This window comes from Rhinatrema bivittatum, chromosome 7 (assembly GCF_901001135.1).
Source record: "Rhinatrema bivittatum chromosome 7, aRhiBiv1.1, whole genome shotgun sequence".
NCBI classification, from domain to species: domain Eukaryota; kingdom Metazoa; phylum Chordata; class Amphibia; order Gymnophiona; family Rhinatrematidae; genus Rhinatrema; species Rhinatrema bivittatum.
The window spans coordinates 140135131-140155673 of NC_042621.1; the positions used below are offsets into that span (position 1 = coordinate 140135131).

The 20543-nt window shown below is 46.8% G+C and overlaps 1 long non-coding RNA gene across 1 annotated transcript in view; it reads right to left on the bottom strand.

The window, feature by feature from the left end:
* Positions 1-379: 379 nt before the first annotated feature.
* Positions 380-20543, bottom strand: part of LOC115095496 — a 72586-nt gene continuing 52422 nt past the window's right edge. The window contains exons 2-3 of the long non-coding RNA XR_003857799.1: positions 17437-17528; positions 380-556 (exon numbers count right to left, since the gene is read on the bottom strand). This is a non-coding gene — a long non-coding RNA (uncharacterized LOC115095496). The remainder of the gene's footprint in view (positions 557-17436; positions 17529-20543) is intronic.

Below are 20543 nucleotides of genomic sequence, written 5' to 3' on the forward strand. Positions count from 1 at the left end.
CTGGGGGTTCCATGGATGTAGAAGTACACATATAACTCAATTTTGCACCCTTTTACATGCACTGGGGAGAGGCGGGAAGTTGGATCTTACTTTAAAGATAATCCGCAAAAATTACGCCCTCGATAACCCAGCAGGCCTAATGTCCTGTGGATGAGCTCGGGTGCCGAGGAATTTTTCAAAGCAAACCAATGCACGAAAGTTCACTTTGGAAATCTGCAGGCAAGCTACATACGGACTCTACCTCCACCTGCAGAGTTAAATTATCATCAACAACCCTGTGTGCAAGTTTCTTTCAGAAGCCCACATTGAGTTTTCTGCATCACGCACATCAACTCTCACAAGCCACTATACCTAGAAGAAATGACCACCATACATCGCAGTCATACAAAGATACAAGTTTTACTGAAATGTTTTCATTTTAAATATAAAAATTAAATTGTACATGGGTTTTTTTTTTTATTCTTTTGAGGGGTGGTAGTCCTTGCTGGGAGCCTCTCAGCATTTCTTTGGGGAGAAACTGCTTCCTTTTCTTGCCTGTCCTCCCAGGATGGTGCAGCTGAAAAGAATAAAAAGGTCTCTGAAGAAATCATCCTCAGCCATAAGTGGCCATCATCTGTCACAATGCAAAGCACGATGGTGACAATGGCAAGCAACACAGTGCATGCAGCTCTATATCGAAAAGGGCAATCAACTCCACTTTGTGTTACATTTAATGCAAGGGCGCAGCAACATTTTTTGGCAGCATCTTTTTCGAAAAGGTAATCATGCTGGGTCTTGCCACTGACAGCGGGGGAGGGGGGGAAGCTCCCTCCCCCATCCCTGTCAAAGCTAACCTTGTTAGGACAATTAAATGCACAAGATCAGCACCGCCAAGCCCTGAATTTAAGATGTTTGGGGTGCTGGTAACCTAGGCCAGAATAGTACACTGGGCATCATGAGCTTGAGGGATACGCTGGGGGCTGCCGCCGCTCCCCTGTTCCAATGTGCGCACGCAGGCACGCACCGATGCTGCAAACTAGCTTGGAGGAAGCTAGACGGTTCATCTATACCAAAAAATCACTGCAAGGAAACAGAAAGGGAGGTAAAAGTGCTGGAAGAGCTGGCAAAATTACATACGGCAAAACATGAAAGCCAAAAAACATACAATCAAAAAGATCAACCCTGAAACAAAGCCTGAAATGGTTGTAGCCATTTCAGAAACACTTACTGCACACACAGCACGCACATGTACTCTGCACATGTTGCCCTGGTCTAAATTTGGAGGCTGTAGGTGTACTTTCACTTCTACTTAGTGTCTACTGCTTAACCTCTACCATTACGGTTCTGCAATACAGGATAGCACTTATTTGATTATTTATTTATTGGTTTTTTTATACCGTTATTCGAATAAACATCATAACGGTTTACATAGAACTGAGTAGAAAATTCAAAGAACAGGGGGAGGGAGAGGGAGAGGGGGCAGCGAGGAAGCGAGGAGTTCTAAGGTGAAAGGGCGGAAAAAGGATAGAGCAAAACCAGAAGGACAGCTGTCCAAGGCTGTAAAAAAGGATTAACAGGATAATACTAGGCATGAGAAGTAAGCGTCAAACAGTATACAATATAGTAAGCAACAACAGTGTAAGATGCAGAAATACAGACTGTATACAAAATAGTAAGCATCAAACGATATATAAAATAGTAAGTTGGAGAGTATGAGAGCAAAAGTTGAATATACAATGGCAACGTTGAGTATATGATGGTCAGGTTAGCAGGTTGCAGGGGGAGACGAGGAGCAAAGTTGGAACAGAGTACAGTGAGGGAGGCTTGGGGGGGCGGGTTTCAGATCTGGGTAGGATTGGTTGAAGAGCCAGGTCTTCAAACCTTTTTCGAATTGTTTTGTGCAGGCTTCCAGTCTGAGCTCTAGAGGCATGGAATTCCATAGGGATGGGCCGGCTATGGAGATGGCTCGCTCCCTGGTGGAGGAAAGGCATGCAGTTTTGAGAGAGGGGGTGAAGAGGGTTCCTTGATGAACTGATCTCGATGGCCGGTCGGAGGGGCGGAAACAGGGTGGGGGATCGTCAAGCCAAGAGAGGTTATGGTTGTAGAGGGATTTGTGGATGATAGTGAGGGTTTTATGTATTATACGGGCTGGGTTGGGGAGCCAGTGCAATTCCTTAAGAATGGGGGTGATGTGCTCAGCTTTACGGGTGTTAGTCAGGACTCTCGCCATGGCATTCTGCAGTATTTGGAGGGGCTTGATGGTAGTGTAGGGAAGGCCAAGGAGTAAGGAGTTGCAGTAGTCCAATTTCGAGAGTAATGTCGTTTGTAGGACAGTGCGGAAATCTTGTGCATGGAGCATGGGTTTGAGTTTTTTTAGGACCTGTAGCTTGTAGAAGCCTTCTCTTATGGTGGTGTTAATGTGCTTTTTAACCTTTTTATTCCTTTAAGTCTGTGGATTCTTAATCTTTTATGGCTCATGGACCCGCGTTTAGAATCTGATGAAAGTTATGACCCCCTTCCTCCAGAAAAATGCATGCGCACACACGCAAAATTATTTATTTGTTCCTGGTTCACCGGCCCCATGAAGCCTATCCACGGACCCTAAGTTAGGAACTTCTGCTTTAAGTGGATGCGTTGCGAGAAATGACCTCTATAAGGATTACGGCCCTGGGCATGCACAAAGCGAATCCATTTGAAGACACTACCTCAAGAGACAGGAAGTGGGAGCACTGGAAAACCTATTCGCTTGTGGGGAGCTGCTAGGTTTGCCAAATGTCTGGATTTTCTCTGGACGGTCCAGAATTATAAGATAGTGTCTGGGAGCCAGATGAAGGGTTAAAATGTCTGGAAACTGTCCAGATTTTAACCCTCCTGTCGAGTGCAGAAGCTTTTGGCATCTGCATCTCCTCAACCAGCCTGGAGGAGCTGTGGTTTAAAGTCCACAGCCAACAGTGGCGCTTCTACAGCCTTTCAGGAAGTTGCCCGCACATGCACGCATTCCCATTCTCCCCGCACCTGCCCTCCCGCCCAAGGACCAACAACAAAAGACCCTTGGAGCTGCTGACGCCACCACTCCAGCCTCCCACCTGCAGCAAAACAAGAAAAGGAGACCGCCAATGCCTCACCTCACCTCTCCTCCTTCCCACCAGGGCAATAAATAAAGGCCACCGGCACCTCCCCTCCCACCGTGGCACAACAAGAGACCCAGGGGGACATAGGGTTGCTGAAGCAGAGGCCAGGAGAGCGTGTGTGGGACAACATGTGTGCGTATGGAAGGGAGAAAGAGTCAGGGAGTGTACGAGAGCCTGTGTGTGTGAGGGCCTGCGTCTTATCTGAGTGGGTGAGTGAGAGAGCGCCTGTATGAGAGAGAACGAGTGAGCTTATAAGAGAGGGCTTGTGCGTGCCTGTATGTTTGTGTGTGAGTGTGTGTGTCAGAGAGAGGGTGTTTGTGTGAGAGAGAGCAAACTTGCATGTTAGAGTATACGCGTGTGTGTGAGAGAGAGAGGATAAAGTATGCACCCTCCCTCTCCCCAGTAATCCATGATAATCTAAAGTTACCGGAAATCAAAAGTTCCTAGGTACGGAAAGCTAGGATGGTTTTTTTTTAACCCTTGTTTGAATTATTGGACTTTGATATGCCTGCTGTTTTGAAATATTTTATTGGTGTATGGTAAATTTTTAATGAGTTATTGGATGTTATTCTTTTCATCAGCTCTTTTTAAATATTTATGAACCATATTGACATTTTTATCAGCCATACTGAATATGGTTTACCATTAAAACATTTTATATTTCTTAGTTTTATTGTTTGTTTTCTGAGGAATGGTGATCTTTTACACTATGGGCCGGATTTTCAAAAGGTTACACGTCTAACCGGCCTATTTTCAAAAGGCCCGGTGAAGCCTGTAAGTCCCGGGGCTTTACTAAAAGGGCAGTCTCGGGGAGGGGCATGGGCGGGGCCAGAGGCCTCCGACACAGCAGCCATTACCGCTGTGTTGGAGGATTGCGTGCTGGCAGGCTGTTGGCGCGTGCAAAAGATAAGATAAACGTCAGGGGGGGGGGGAAGGTTAGGGGAAGGTCAAGCTATGGGGAAGGGCAGTGAGGCTTGGTGCACACAAGGTGCACAATTGTGCACCCCCTTGTGCACACCGACTCCCAATTTTATAACATGCGCACGCATGTTATAAAGTTGCGTGTCCATGTGCGCGTTCCAGGTAGCACACATGTTTTAAAATCTACCCCTATATGCAGAGTCTGGCTTATGTTACTCCTGAGGAATTCTGCACAAAAAAAATTTAAAATTCTGCGCACAAAAACTTAAAATTCTGCAAACTTTATATTGGTCAAAATAACACAATTTACATGACAGTCTAAGTAATTACATTTTAAATTAATACTGAAAAAAGTTATTACTTAAGATGAAGAATTTTAAATATTTTGAACAGAATTTCCCTAGAAATTCACTGTAAGAGTGTCCCTTCTACTCGCTTTCCCTACTCCCCTGGCCACTTTGCCCTCTCAGGCCCCAACTCCTCCACCTGCCAGTATCTCTCCCCTCCACCTCTAGGCTCAACCCCTTCCACTCTATTGCCGGTCCCAAAGTTTGACCCCGTTCTCAGTACTGCCCCTCACACAGGCTCTCTGTGTCCCTCCCTCTCTCTAATACACATACACACAACCTTCATACAGGCTCCTCACTCTCTCGCACACACACATCCCCTCATACAGGGCCCTTTCTCTTGCATACACACCCACACAAGCTCCCTTTCTCTCTCACACATACATCCTCACACAGGCTACCTATGTCTCTCTCCCATGCACCCCTTCACACAGGCTGTCTCACACATACACAGGATCCCTTTTTCATACACACGAGCTCCCACTCTCTCTCACACACACACTCCTTCACAATCTCTTCATATAGGCTCCTTCTCTCTGAAACCCACACTCAAGCATCCACCTCCCCTCTCTTACCTCCCATGCTTTCTCTCACACCCTCCAGCTCTCTCTCACACACACATTCTCTCTAATCAGCATACTGCTAACGGAGCGCATCCCGCGTGTGCTGTGCTCCATTCGCGGCAAAGATGAAGGCCTGGGCGCGCCATTCGCGGCACATGGGGCCTTCTATCTTTGCTGCAAGCAGAGCACACTTTATTCACGACACATGGGAGCCTTCCATTTTCGCTGCGAACGGCGCGCCCGGGCCTTCATCTTCACTGAGAACGGAGCGCGTCCCGCGGCACACACAGGTTGCACTCCTTTCGCAGCATGCCAGGATCTTCTCTGCTATTTTCTGCGCAGAATTGCCAAATTTTGCACAGAAAATGGAAATTCTGCGTTAGGGGGGGTGAAATGTGCGCAAATTCTGCACTCCACAGTAGTGCAGAATTCCTCCAGGACTAGCTCATGTAATGGTTTCCAACTGCATGTTTCTATTTCTACTTCATGGCCACTTTTTTCCATATTTGGGGAGGGTTTGTCTGTGATCTGCATGTGTAACCAAGGTGAGGTCTTGTTTCTATGTAGGGATCTATAGCAGCCTGCCTTGTTCTGTTTCCTAACAGGAGGTGTATTAGTTTTAGTGTCTGGCATAATATTTGCAGTGTTGTCTATTCTCAGATAGGATTCTTACTGTTTTGAGTGCTGTTTTATCATATTGTAATCGTAATTCAGTTTACTCATGACTTTCTAGTGGCCACGCCCACATGCAGCACACATTATAATAGGCTTAATACCATATGGGCTCCACGTGTCTTTTCTGCACAATTTTCTGATCAGCTCCACAGCAGTACATGCAAATATATTATACATGATATAAGTCATATTTTCACCTCAGATAAATGAATGTCCTTCTCCACGTAAAATTTGTTATAACTGCACATTATTTCACTGTGTGTGAAAATGGCTGTAAGCTTTGCCTAGGGCACCTCATACCCTCGCACCAGCCCTAGCAGTGCAGCAGTGATGGGTAAAGGGGAGCGATATCAGGAAAAAAGTGGGGAGAAGTTAGTGTTGGATTGTGTACGGGAATATGTATAACTCATCTACCCAAAGAAGAGGAATCTCAAATAAGCAAGACTGGGTGGCGCAATCTGGGCTTTATCTGCCATCATCTGTCGCTGATCACTTGGCTCAAGGGATACAAGGAACAATAATAGGGCAAAACAGAATTTTGTAATAACTCATTAAATCTGCGTGACCTGATAAATGGCAAGTATATGATTCTTCTTCACATCAAATTCGTGTTTTCCTAATGCTGGGAATGGCAGTTGATGCATTTGTAGTTTTCCTGACTGTTCCAGTGGACTGTTATGGGTATTTTCATACTTGGTATCATTTGGTTGGACCTCACCCCTTTGTGCGCAGTTTTCTAGTAATAAGACAAGCAATAAAAAAGTTTAAACAAACAGTCAGGCGGAAGGACAAAGGTGAAAATTTTACTCCATGCGTCCAAGGGTTAGGAATTTTCTCAGTTGAAATTGACAACCCTAGGAGCCACCCAGGTTAACAAGGCTCCGCCCCCTCCCCTCCCTCCAGCCACATCGCTCTCTTCCCCACCCTCTCTCCCACCTTCCCCACCCCTCTCCTCTAGACACTGACCAGCGGAGGGAAGAGGACAACGGTGGTGCCTGAGGCTGTTTCTTCCTCCTTCTGGCTGTACAGAGTCTCAGGCAGTTCACAGCAGCAGCCGGGACAGAGTCACAGAGGCAGGCGACGTAGCTTATATACCGCTGCTCTCCTCTTCCTGCCGTAATGGCGTAGCGAGGGGCGGGGAGGCCTCTTGCATTTTTTTTTCAGCCACACGCAAACAGAAGTTGAGGAGGTGGGGTTATTTGAAATGTCTGCTGTTTAAGCATTTCTACAAGGAGGATGATGGTGGTGGGAAAGGGGGGGGGGGGGAGGGGCGGCAACACAAACTGTATGCCAGAAGAGCTGCTTCCTGCCAGACCTAGCCCCAGAGGTCCCACAGCAATTCTGCAGGTGGGCCATGGTCCTTTTGGCCCACCCTAGTCAGACGCCTATGAGGGCAACAGATAAGACACGCACAAGGGGCCAAACTTTGGCTCTCACACACACTAAATAAAAATCCAGACAGCATGTGAATACACACTTTCAGCCAAGCACACAGAATCTGCCATGCAAGAAAACAAGCAAAAGAATCCACGCGTGGGAGGAGCACAGGTGACCTTCCAAAGCTGGTCTTCCAGCTCATTATACCCTCTAATGCCTTTCTACTTGGAGCAATGAGGAATATATGCTCTCCCCCCCCCCCCCCCCAATATCCAGAAGGGAGGGCACCCTGCTTGGAGATGTTTTTTTGGAGGGGCATTGGCAGGTCCCTGGTCATTCTGAAAAACATAAAAGATAAGACACCATTTAGTCTACAACCTAGCAAAGGTCGTATCTCAATCTATTTCCATTACAACTGCTCAGCACAAGTAGGATACCTTAAAGTGTGAGCCCAGCAAAAAAAAAAAATCAAAATTACACACAATTTGAGAACATACAACATTTCTCTTACAGAAGCTGACATGAAGGTCCTTCGGAGAACGTGGCTGAAGTCCCACCGGACGGCTGAGAAGATCAGCTGCAGGAATGGGGGGTCTACTGGATATGCCACTGACCTGGCATTTACCATCTCCATTATCAGAAGGGCAAAGAACAGCAATATGCGATTCCTGTCTTCTTCTAGTCTGCTGTGCATCCACAAATGCAGCACAGATGCTATTTAAAGAAGCCACATCTACTACGTCCTGTTTGCCACAGTCTGACATATATATTGGAGAAATTACCACTTACCTGATAATTTAGTTTTCCTTAGAGTAGACAGATGGACTCGGAACCAGTGGATTATGCTCCCCTGCCAGTAGATGGAGATGGAGTAACCTGACATCACCCTATATATATATATATATATATATATATATATACATACTCCTGAGGTGACCCCAACCTACCAGTATTCTCTTCAAAAGCAACTGCGGACAGACTAGCAAAAAACTTGATTAAAATTAAACAGTCAACCATTACTGACCTCAACTAACAAGAAACACTGAACTCAAGCAAGGAACATATGAACCCCAATCTAGGGACCAGATGAACACTTACCAGTAATTCCTGGAACACATAGCCCCACAGAAGGACATGGACATTATTCGGCAGCTGAGGGCAGGAAGCTGAGTCCATCTGTTTACACTAAGGAAAACAAAATCATCATCCGGTAAATAATTTCTCCATTTCCAAGCATGTAGACAGATGGACTCAGGACCAGTGGGATGTACTAAAGCTACTCCCGAGTAGGGCGGGAGGCTGCCTGCAGTCCAGTCAACACCACACGTGCAAAAGCTGCATCCTCCTGGGCCTGCACATCCAGACAATAAAACCTGGAGAAAGTGTGTAAGGAGGACCACATCGCAGCTCAGCAAATGTCAACGGAAGACAACCATCTAACCTCCATCCATGACACCGCCTGAGCCCTAGTGGAATGAGCCTTAACCTGAGTAGACAATGGCTTTTCACCATCCACGTACGCATCCGTGACTTAATCCAGCAAGCTATAGTAGCCCGCAAAGCTGGTTTGACCTTCATGGTGGAAGGAAGCAGGGCGAACAGGCAATCAGTCTTTCAGAAACCTCCAGATACCACACAAGTCTTTTGACATCCAAGGGACGCAGGAGACAATACTCCTCTGCGTCCCTGACTTTATTCAGGGATCGCAAGGAAATTGAACGATTCAAATTAAATTCTGACACCACTTTGGGCAAGAAGGATGGAACAGTACACAGCTGTAATGCCCCTGGAGACACCCGAAGGAACAGCTCCTGGCAAGACAAGGCCTGAAGCTTGGAAATTCGACGTGCAGAACAGATACCTGTATCCTCAAAGAAATTAAGGGCCAATCCTTTTTTTAATCCACCCTGCAAAAATTCTAGAATGAGCGGGATCTTGACCAAACGAGGAAGAACACCCCAATCCTCACACTAGGCCTCAAACACTCTCCAAACCTGCACATAGGCCAAGGGAGTGGAGAACTTCCACAAGCAGAGCAAGGTAGCAGTCACCTCAGAAGAATATCCCTGCTTCAACAAGCAAGCCCTCTCAAGGGCCAACCTTAAGACAAAACTGAGTCAGATCTACGTGAAGGATAGGTCCCTGCTGCAACAGATTCTTGTGCGGCGGAAGACTAAAGTTGATCTCCAGAAGTAGTCTTCACAGATCTGCACTCCACAGTCATCAGGGCCAATCCTGTGCCACCAGGAGTACCATCCCCCTATGGCCTTCGATCCTGTGAACCATCCTACCCAACAAGGGCCATGGAGGAAAGGCATAAAGCAACTTGTCTTCCAGCCAGACCTCTACAAGAGCATCTATGCCCAGGGACCATGGATCTCTCCTGAGACTGAAGAATCGAGGAACCTTCACATTGTAAGAAATTGCCAGCAGGTCTAAGAACGAAAGGCAGTGATCCACTATCAACTGAAACACCTTGTCCGACAACATCTATTCTCCTGGGTCCAGACTCTCCTTGCTGAGAAAGTCTGCTCTTGCGTTGTCTTTTCCTGCAATGTGAGAGGTGGAGATCATCTGTAGATGTCCTTCCGCCCATTCCATAAGTTGGTCTATTTACTGCGACACTTGCTGGCTCTTGATTCCTCCTTGTTGACTGATGTAGGCTACCATTGTTGCATTGCTCGATATCACTCGGACTGCTTGACCATTGTAGCGAAGTGCCGGCTGAAGAAGGTCCTCTATTTCTGCCTGCAGAACCACCTTCGGTAGGTAGTCCCACCCTGCAGGACTCAGCGTCAGCTCTACAACCTCCAACCCCAGTGTGGCCTCAGATGCACCGACAGGGCTCGAACAAGTGCTCCTTGATTCCACTGTAGCAGGTCCCGACCAGCTCCCAGCAAATCAAGCACAAAAGCAGCTTATGTCCAAAATAGCCCTTTTCTTTCTAGTTCAAAATAAAAAACCACAAAGTCCCCAGTGCCCTCAGTTCACTGGGGAAAAAACAAATGTGCTGCACATTCCAGCAAGCAAAAACTGCCCTGCTTGGCAGTAGCACAACTCTCCCCAACTCCCCTCCATTGTGCTGCAGGCCACGGTCCTCCCAGTCCTTACAAAATACCAAATCAGGCAAAAAAACCAAAAGCAGCCGAGTAATCCTTACTCACTATCTCCATGTCTGTATCAGCCATTTCCCCTGCATGGACCTCCATTTCCATGGCTTCCTCCCCATCTGAGGAGCTGCCTTCTTTTAACCCAAACGTATCCTCAGTGCCTCTCCCCTCAGTAATCATGGGTTCAGGTGTGTGCCTTGCCCGGGTGTCCTGCACCATCAACTCACTCTCTCTTTCCCATTGGTTTAGCTGAGGCTCAAAGAACCTGGGAAATGTAGTCTTCCCATGGCTCACTGGCAACTTCTGTTGTCTGGCTCTGCTCCGGGCTCTCCCTGGGGTGATCCAGTCTGGGTTTTTCTCTCCCGAGCCAGCCTGCACCTCATCACACTATGCAGTCTGTGACTGAACTGCAAGCATGCCAACCGGACCACCTGGACTTTCAAGCGATTGATGTTCCAGAGGAACTCTTCGGCATTCCAACGCCCTTGGGCCGTCAGCTCCTGACAGTGAGCTCCCCAACCCTGGAGACTTCCATATGTCTTGAGTATCAATCAGTTCGGGGAGGTCAAGGAAACACTTTTTCTCAGATGAGCCTCCTGCAGCCACCACCGGAGGCAAGAGCAGATTTCCATCGGCAAGTGGAGCCAAACCAAATAGTCCTGAGACTGTGGGTTCCAATAGGACAGCAGTGAGCGCTGAAGAGGATGCATATGCACCATTGCCCACGGCACCACTTCCAGAGTTGCCACTGTCAAGCCAAGTTCCTGTAGACAGGACCACATTGTTGGGCATATAGTGCCCACCAACTGACACAACTGTGATATCTATTTCTGAATCCGAACTTCTAGCAGGAAAACCTTGTCCTGCCTCGCGTCAAATCAAACACCCAGATATTCCAACGACTGAGACAGCTGAAGACTGCTCTTAGCCAGGTTCACCACACAACTGAGCTCCTGCAACAAGGAGATCACTTTGTGGGTCACCAGGCAGCTCTCTTCCTGAGACTTGGCTAGAATCAGCCAGTTGTCAATATATGCATGTACCAGGACCTCATCCTCTCAACGCCGCCACTACTACCACCATGACCTTGGAAAACGTTTTGGGAGCGGTGGCTATACCAAAAGGCAGCACCCGAAATGGATAATGGCACGCCAGCCCGCAAAATGAGGAAAACACTGGTGCTCCAAATGGATGGGAATATGAAGGTAGGCCTCCGACAGATCCAGGGAGGTCAGAAATTCCACCGACTACAGGGCCATTATCACTAAGCTTAAGGTTTCCATGCAAAAATGAGTCACCCTTAAATGACAGTTGACATTTGAGATCCAGGATGGAACAAAATGAGCCCTCCTTCTTGGGCACAACAAAATTAATGGAATATTGCCCCATACTTTGAGTCATAGGCACTGGAACCACAGCCCTCAGCCAGAGGAGCCTTAGAAGCAAAGATTCCACTGCCTGCTTCGTCTGCAGGGAGTAGCAAGGAGACTCCATGAACACGTCCCAAAGAATATTGCGAAATTCCAGCGCATATCTTTCTCATATCACCTCCAGGACCCACTGATCCAATGTAATCTCAACCCATCTCTGATAAAAGAGAGGGGCATCCCACTATCTCTTGCTCCCTTCATTGAGAAGCTCAGGAGAATCCACCACCCGAGCCCGCTCCTCTCTTGGGCTCTCTGGGAAGAAAGGACTGAGACCTACCGAAAGGCAGAGTCCTCTGAAAGGTCAACCCTCTGTAGGGACGAAGACGCTTGGAACCCCAGAGATGACCCCTCATACCAGAGGGCGCAGCAACTGCTTCTTATCCTCCGGCAACCAAGGACCAGAGATTTGCCCCACTTACTGGCCAATTTCTTCAACTCGCTGCCAAACAAGACTGAGCCTTTAAAAGGGAATTTTTGTAAGATTAGCCTTGGAGGCTGCATCTGCTGACCAAGGTCGCAACCATAATTGATACCTGGCCACCAGCACCGAAGCTATTCCTCTGGCCGAGGTACGGACCAAATCTCAGCCCACATCAGCTAAAAAGGCGGCGGCGGGTTCCATAACCGCTCTGGAATTCACTCCAGAATAATCAACTTCCTGAGAGAGAAGCAGACAAGATTGTGCCACTAGGGCGCAACAAGAAGCTATCTGTAAAGTCATCGTCACTGCTTCAAAGGCTTGCTTAAGGATAGCCTCAATCCACCTATCATGCACATCTTTCAGGGCCACTCCTCCCTCCATGGGGATAGTCATCTGCTTAGAAATGGCACAGACCAGCGCATCCACTTTGGGGAAATGTAAATGCTCCCTCACTGCTGGATGCAGGAGGTACAGGCCTTCCAATGTCTGACTCCCTTTGAAACTTTCCTCTGGGGCTTTCCCATTCAAGATAAATCAATTCCTGAATGGCATCCACAACAGGGAAAAAACAAGAGGCTTTACGCAAGGAAATCAAAATGGGATTCTTTGGTTCAGACATGGAATCTGCACCAGGATCACCCAACATCTTAAAGGTCTGGGAAACCTGGGCCGTCAGTTCATCTCTATTAAAGAACCACAACATAGTCAGATATGGTTCCAATCTCAGAGGAATTTCCCCATCTTCCAGGGAATCAGGATCTGTCTCATCATCAGTGCCATCTGAGCTCCTGTTGGGATTACCCGCAGTGAACAGAGGCGTGGAAAAGGACTGAAAGAGAGAGGGGCCACCGGCTGAAGGTCCGACCTGACAGGAGTGGGCAAAGCTGAGGACTGCGCCTGAAGAAAGGATTGCAAACCTTGAAAAAAGAAAAAGCAGCTGGATCCAGGCCACACCTAGAAGGAACTGGAGTGGGACCCACTGAACTACCATCCCCTGCGGAGAAACCAGTCAATGAAGTTCCAAGATCCGGCATACCTCCAGACAGATCCTTAACCAGACCATTAGGCTGGGAGAATCCAGGCTTAGCGAAATCAGAGGAAGACAACTCTCCCAAGCCTCTAAACAGTGCCGACATAGGTTACGGGAAACGTCAGGCTGCAATGCATGAATATGACAGGTAACACAGAGAGAAAGGCACTTAGGTTTCTTGCTCACTGGCCCCATCAGTGCACAGGTGATGGAGAATGTGCGTCCAGCCTGCTCGCACTGAAAAAAAAAGGTTTCAAGCACACAAGAACTAGGCACCCCAAAAGTAAGTGCTGCAAATCACACATGCATAAACTTTACATCAAGGCCTGGGCGCACTACCAGTGCTTAGAAATTTGTGCGCGCAAAAGGCGATGTCCTGTAGAGGGCACTAAGGCACGTACAGAAGTGCGCGAAAATGCCACCGCAGCCTACCACGCAACGCACAGGCAAAAAGCCTAACTGCGGGGCCTAGCCCACCAGGGCCACTCAACCCACCAGGCTGCCCAGTTCCCATAACCTCCACATGAGCGGGAACGGACGTCGGAACAGCGCGCTGAGCACGGAGACCAGAGGAAGTCCTGTAAACTCCTCTACACTGTCTTCACTAAATTATTATTTTTTTTTATAAACTTACCCAAGCTCAGCCCTTACTGGCTGAGTACACAGACAATCTCTGGCTGCAGGGGGAGAGGGCATCTGCCTTCACCGCTGTGCTTGGCCTCCTGCACCCACTATTTTTAAGCTGTACAATCAGCTAAGTTCACACCAGGAAACCCAGCTACCGGACCAAGGCACACATCTGAGAGACCACGGAAATCACCTCAGGAATTCTCAGCTGGGGGAGGGACCATCTGCTATCACCGCAAGAGAGCGGGACTTTCCTTTTTCTATTTTAAATTCTCCTTCCAAAATCTGAAGTAATCCCCATAGGGAGATGCACGTCCACCATCTGCTGGAGACGGAGAATACTGGCAGGTTGGTGTCAATGCAAGAATATATATACTGTGATGTCAGCTTGCTCCATCTCCAGGGGAGCATAACCCATTGGTCCTGAGCCCATCTGTCTACATGCCAGGAAATTACATTTACAGGAAAAAAAGAGCAAGTGTCAGGAGTTATACTTTTGGCAAGTTCTTTGAGCATGCCATGGTTGCCTGCATGTTTTACTATATGTAATTATCCCTGTATGGAGGAGAAAAAAAAAAAGGGACGGACCCAAGAAACAAAGCGGTAGCCGATCCAGTGAGCTGTGACGAGCAGTCTTTCAACTTGTCTGGAACTTTTTTTTTTGACAAGTTGAAAGACTGCTCGTCATTTTGGATTTAATATACACTGAACGCTTTTGACTTCATTGCTGGTATCACATAGCATCGCTATGTGGTTAAGAGAAAATCTAATTGTTTCGGTGTGAAATCAACTACGCTGAAAACCAATGCGATATTTTCTACATTGACCATTTCAAGTCCTGGTTGAATGAATTGCCCCCGAGGCAGCTCTGTGCAAGGGAGCGAAACTCGGCCAGAGTCGGGCGTTTTAATAAAGGGCTTGTTTTTATCAGATTCCCATTGTCGTCACTGAAAAAAAAAAAGGGGACATGAGAAGGGGTATGTTTTAGTTATTTCATTTCCCAATGTGGATGATGGATGTGGTGGACTGGATTGTAGTGGCCTGCCATGTAACCTGCTATGTGCAAGCCCTCTGGCGATAGGGAAATACCTACAAGTACCTGAATGTAATCCGCTGTGAAATGCCTGAAAAGCAGACTATTCATTTACTTTTTCAATTCATAAATAAAATGTATGACACAAGGGCTGCGCTCTCTGTATGATTACAGGTGTGGTGGAGGTGTCCTGGATGGAGTCTTCCTGGGTAGGTGTGGTAGATATAGACCTTGTAGGAGGCGCATGTGTTCATGGATGTCTGCCTTCCATCACAGCAGTTCATCGTGCTATGCACCTTCCTAAGGCATCGGCATTTTATTTTTGACTGGAAATGTAATGTTTTCTGTGTGACTGCATGTTATGCTGGCTTTCTCTCCATTATTTTCTGTGGAGCAGAGCAGCATAAGCATTTTGAGGCCAAACAGACTGAAGTGTAAGAAAACATTTATGACTTTCTGCCTTTAGCTTATACTGATATTACATCATAAGCCTGCTTCATGCACATCTTACAGCCTATTCCAGATTTTGCATGTCTGAAAAAGGAACAAAGAGCTTTAGGCATGTTGTAATGAAGCCAATAGCATATTATATGCTAAAGAAAGCAGGGTAAGGGATGCGCATGCAACCTAAAATACTGAATAAAGGGGGGTTATTTAGCTTTTACAAATGTAAAAGCTAAATAACCTCCCTGTTCAAAAACACAGAATACAAATACTTTTATTCTTCCAATGTAGTGAATAACTTTAGGATAACAATTTTCTAAGTCTCATGAGGGAGTGGATCAAACTCCAAGCGATTACCAGGTATGCACCGAGCCTGGTTTGATGATGTATGAGCACTGTGAAAAGTAGCAAAAATTATTTCCATGGTCTTAACTAACCTGACGTCCAGCATGTCTAGTCTGTGGCAAGTCCAGTCCCCATGAGGACCTGCACACTTTTCTTGTTGTAGGATCATTCTCTCTCTCAGGTGATCCAGTACTACCTGATGGCCGTGAATCTTTACCGTGGCGGATCATGCAGGCGACATTCGTTTAAGTTTATAGAGATTTTGGCAGTTTGTAAATGTAAAATCTTTGTAGTCTGCAAACAACTGCATACCCTGAAGAAATTTCCTGACAATCTGTGCTTGGATATTACATACCCCTTCCTTGTAAAGCTCACAAACAGAGAGGCAGAGGTAGTGTATGAATTAAGAAGTTGGATAGAAAAAGAGTATGCTCATGCTCAGTGTCAGGTATCTTCCAGCCAGTGAAGGACTGGTCAGTACGTTTAGACCAAATGGCTCCTCTACTCCCTCACTACTGCCAAGAGCGCCCATTGTATGCTGCAGCAGCAGAGCTATGGCAGCAACGCATCCTGCCCCACGTTGGGGAGCAATACCAGAATTTGCAAGGCAGCTGCCTTCGCTGTGGTCTGCCGTTACCATTTAGCCATTTTTATACAGCAGTTACACCACGAAATCAAGCACCTCCACAGCCAGCCAAAGGTAACAAATTAGCTTCCCCACTAACTTTCATCCACACCGTGGCAAATACGTCCCGAAGACACTGCAGCTGCACAGCACTAAGAAGCAACGCAGGCCTCTTTCAGTCAGAGCGTCACTTACCTCAGATGCCTAGAGAAAAAGTGTGATGGTGCCACTGCATTCTGCCTGCTAGGAGCGAGGGAGCGGCAGTCACTCTTGACACGTGCTGCACTCGGGAAAGAGGGAGCAGCAGTGGCGCCAGGCTCTACATACACCGCACTTACCCCGACAGATTAGACTCGCTCCCAAGTGTGTACTGAGGGTTGGCTGCACTGGGCACCACAGTTTTTAGTATTCAAAATTGTAGGCTTTCATTTCATTTTCTGTCACAAAGGGTCAGACTGGTTTTATTCCACTGCTCACATCAGGGCAAAAAAACAAAAAACAAAAATAGAGAGAGATTCTCCCCCATAATCTGATTCATGAGCTCCAGCATTCCCTGACCATGATATAATCCTATCACATCACATCCGTCTCCCATGGTTACAGTGCATCAGTGAAAGATGCTCCTTTCCCATAGAATTATCAAACAGTTGAATATAGAGAGTGTGTGTGTGTGGGGGGGGGGGGAGGAGCATCAGAACAGCCAATTGCTGCCATCTTCAGGCGGGGGGGGGGAACTGCTCCACCTACAGACCCTCGTCAAGACGGAACGACACGAGAAAAGGTTCCCTCATTAAGGGAAACTTATTGCTACTACGGCAAACTCTGGCACTCACAAACCAGTCTGCTTTTCAGCCAAACCAGGCTAATTAACTTGGTATTTGGATCGAATGTATGCAAAATGTATCTCGTGAATATTCACTGTAGGAACATCCTGAAAGCCAGACCTGTCAGTAGTGCTCAGAGACTGGAGTTCACCATCGCTGTACTGCCATGAAGACCCTCCAGAAGGTTTAGTACCGTATAGAGCAACAGAGTCACCTGACCGCTCCTCCAGTTGCCTTTAAAACCTGGCATAAAAGTTTATAAATTATGGATCTCCCCAAGCAGAGCAGGGCTTGGGAGGTGGGCATTCCCAGAAATATTTTCAGTAAAATGGAAATCTTGGTAGATTTTAGAATATCTAGCACAAGTGTCGAGAGAGAGAGGTAAAAAGTATAAAAAAGATGGCTAGCGAGTACTGCCTTCCCTCAAGAATCTCCTCTCTCACCGCACTCACTCTACAGGGTTTCCAGCTTGCATCAGAATGGTAATTTATCTGCCTCCCCAAAAGGTGTGTGTGTCAGAAATTAAACAGGACTCCAAGGAGCCTATGCCTCACCAGTTCAGTGTCCTGCCCTCTGAGCAGGGGCTTCTCCTCCGTGAATCTCAGCTCGTGCATTCCTGCCATCATCACTTCCTGCAGCAACAGTCCTGTGCACACACACACACAAAAAAAAAAAAAAAAAGGAAATCAGGATCTGGCTATATAGACAGGCACCAAGCCCGATCCCAATTGCCCTTATGGCACCATCCCCTGTTCTACTGTCCCAACAGCACCTTAGTCTGATCTTGGAAACCTGGACCTATCTGCCGAGCAACGGGATCTCCAGATGCAATACCATTTCAGAAAACTCTCTAGATCAACCCAAAAAAGGGGGCCCATGCAATAAGCCTGCGTAAAAACCATGTGTCCAACCTAGGCGCCTGTTTGTTTGGTTTTTTTTAAACACATGCACAGACATGTCTCCTGGGCACCTGATGCAGTATGGAAATGAGGAACTGCACTTGGCATCGGGCACCCAGGAAATGTGGCTGTGCACACAGCCACGGGTTAGGAAAATGTGCATCCATTTACCAAAGCCGACTGCCGTCGAGACCTTTTCTTCATGTTGCTGCTTTCTGTGGTCCCTCCTACTTAGTATCGCAATGATACTGAAAGTAGGAGGAACCACAGAAAACAGGATTTTTTGCTTTTTAGATGAGCCCTTGATGCATGGCAAGACAACGCCAGCTGGCGTAAATTTGCCACGTCAAAAACTGTGCATCAGGCACACGGCAGTTTTTTGCACCGGGGCAATAGTTAATAGCCCCATCTACATGGCATTTACATGTGATGAGCGTTATTAGCTATGCTTGAGTTTGAACGTGCATTTTGGATGTGCTGATCCCCTTATTGCATAAGGTGTTAGCCTAGCGTGTCCAAGATGTGCATCCAATTGCTAGATAAGCTGTGTGCTAGTTTGAGCGCACAATATTGCATCAGCCCCTTAGGAGTGTGATCTTTCATTCTTAAATACAAGTCAGTCTTCATTGAACCAATGAAATACAAATATCTTAAAGAATATATAGAATTATTCTATTGATTTTGTTTTCACATTGGTAAATTTCTCCTTGACTGAAGATTCCCTACCCAATATTTTTGGAAAAATGCAATTGCAACACCAATTTTAAAAAGATTCAAAATTAGTTCAAGATAAGAATGGTCAGTAGTCTAATGGATTATCACTTTCGTTTCTTTCTAAGATTATTGAAAAATCAGTTTTAAAGCAGCCACATTTCCTAGATAACCATGACATACTTCAACCTTATCAATTTGGATTCTGTCCAAATCATACCATGGCAGACTCTTCTTTTTATTTTTTTTATTGAATTTTTAACATTATAACAAAGAAAATGTGATGTAGGAATCATATAGCAAACAGAACAAGTTAAGGCAATAAACACACATATTGGTCCCCAAATATAAAGAGGAGAGGAGAAGGAAAATAAAGGAGTGAAATGTAGTGTATTTGGATTTTCAGAAGGCGTTTGACAAAGTCCCTCATGAGAGGCTTCTAGGAAAACTAAAAAAGTCATGGGAAGAAGGCGATGTCCTTTCGTGGATTACAAACTGGTTAAAAGACAGGAAACAGAGAGCAGGATTAAATGGACAATTTTCTCAGTGGAAAAGGGTAAACAGTGGAGTGCCTTAGGGATCTGTACTTCGACTGATGCTTTTCAATATATTTATAAATGATCTGGAAAGGAATATGATGAGAGAGGTTATCAAATTTGCAGATGATACAAAATTATTCAGAGTAATTAAATCACAAGCGGATTGTGATACATTGCAGCAGGACCTTGCGAGACTGAAAGATTGGGCATCCAAATGGCACATGAAATTTATTGTGGACAAGTGCAAAGTGTTGCATGTAGGGAAAAATGGAGAAATTACTTACCTGATAATTTCGTTTTCCTTAGTGTAGACAGATGGACTCCGGACCAATGGGTATAGTGTACTCCTGACAGCAGTTGGAGACGGATCAGATTTCAATCTGACGTCAGCCCTAGTACATATACCCCTGCAGGAAGTGCAGCTCTTCAGAATTCTCCTCGAAAAGCATTGTGGATATATGCATGACTGAATAATTTGAATAACTTGATTAACTTTATAACTTGGATAACTTAATTAATTTGAACTGGTTGAATTGGCTATAGCTGGAAACTGCCAGTGCCCTCAACCGAGAAACATCGACACCCGGTAGGATGGGTGTCCTAGATAAAGGAAAGCATGGCTTACCCGTGAATCACTCGCTCCCGAACCAGGTGGGAGGCTGCCCGTGACCCACTTAGTACTGCCCTTGCAAATGCTGTGTCCTCCTGAGCCTGAACATCCAGGCGGTAAAACCTGGAGAAGGTGTAGATGGAGGACCATGTTGCCGCCCTGCAGATCTCGGCAGGTGACAGCATCTTGGTTTCCGCCCAGGACACTGCCTGGGCTCTAGTAGAATGGGCCTTGACTTGTAAAGGCAGTGGCTTGCCTGCTTCTATGTAGGCCGCCTTGATGACTTCTTTGATCCAGAGGGCTATGGTTGCTCACGAGGCCGCTTCCCCTTGCTTCTTCTAGCTGTGAAGGACGAATAGATGGTCCGTCTTTTGTACGGATTCCAACCTTTCCAGGTATCGGACTAGGAGCCTGCCGACGTTGAGATGGCGTAGGCTTCGAGAGTCTTCCGAATTCTTATGCTCACCTGGCGATGGTAGTGAGATGGTTTGGTTGAGATGGAAGTGAGACACCACTTTGGGGAGGAACGACGGAACTGTGTGTAACTGGATGGTTCCCGAGGAGAGTCTGAGGAACGGCTCTCGGCAGGACAGTGCTTGTAGCTCGGATATATGACGGGCCGAACAGGCTGCCAGCAGGAAGGCTGTCTTCAGTGTTAATAGTCGGAGAGACAGGCCGCGGAGAGGTCTGAAGGAGGTTCCTGCTAGGAAATCTAGGACCAGGTTGAGGTTCCAAAGAGGCACTGGCCACTTCAGGGGTGGTTGGATCTGCTTGACTCCTTTCAGAAAGCGGGAGACATCCGGGTGAGAGGCTATGCTGCCGCTCTCGCTCTTGGTTCCGTAGCATGACAATGCGGCCTCCTTGTACCTTGATGGAGTTGAGACAATCCCTTCTGTAGGCTG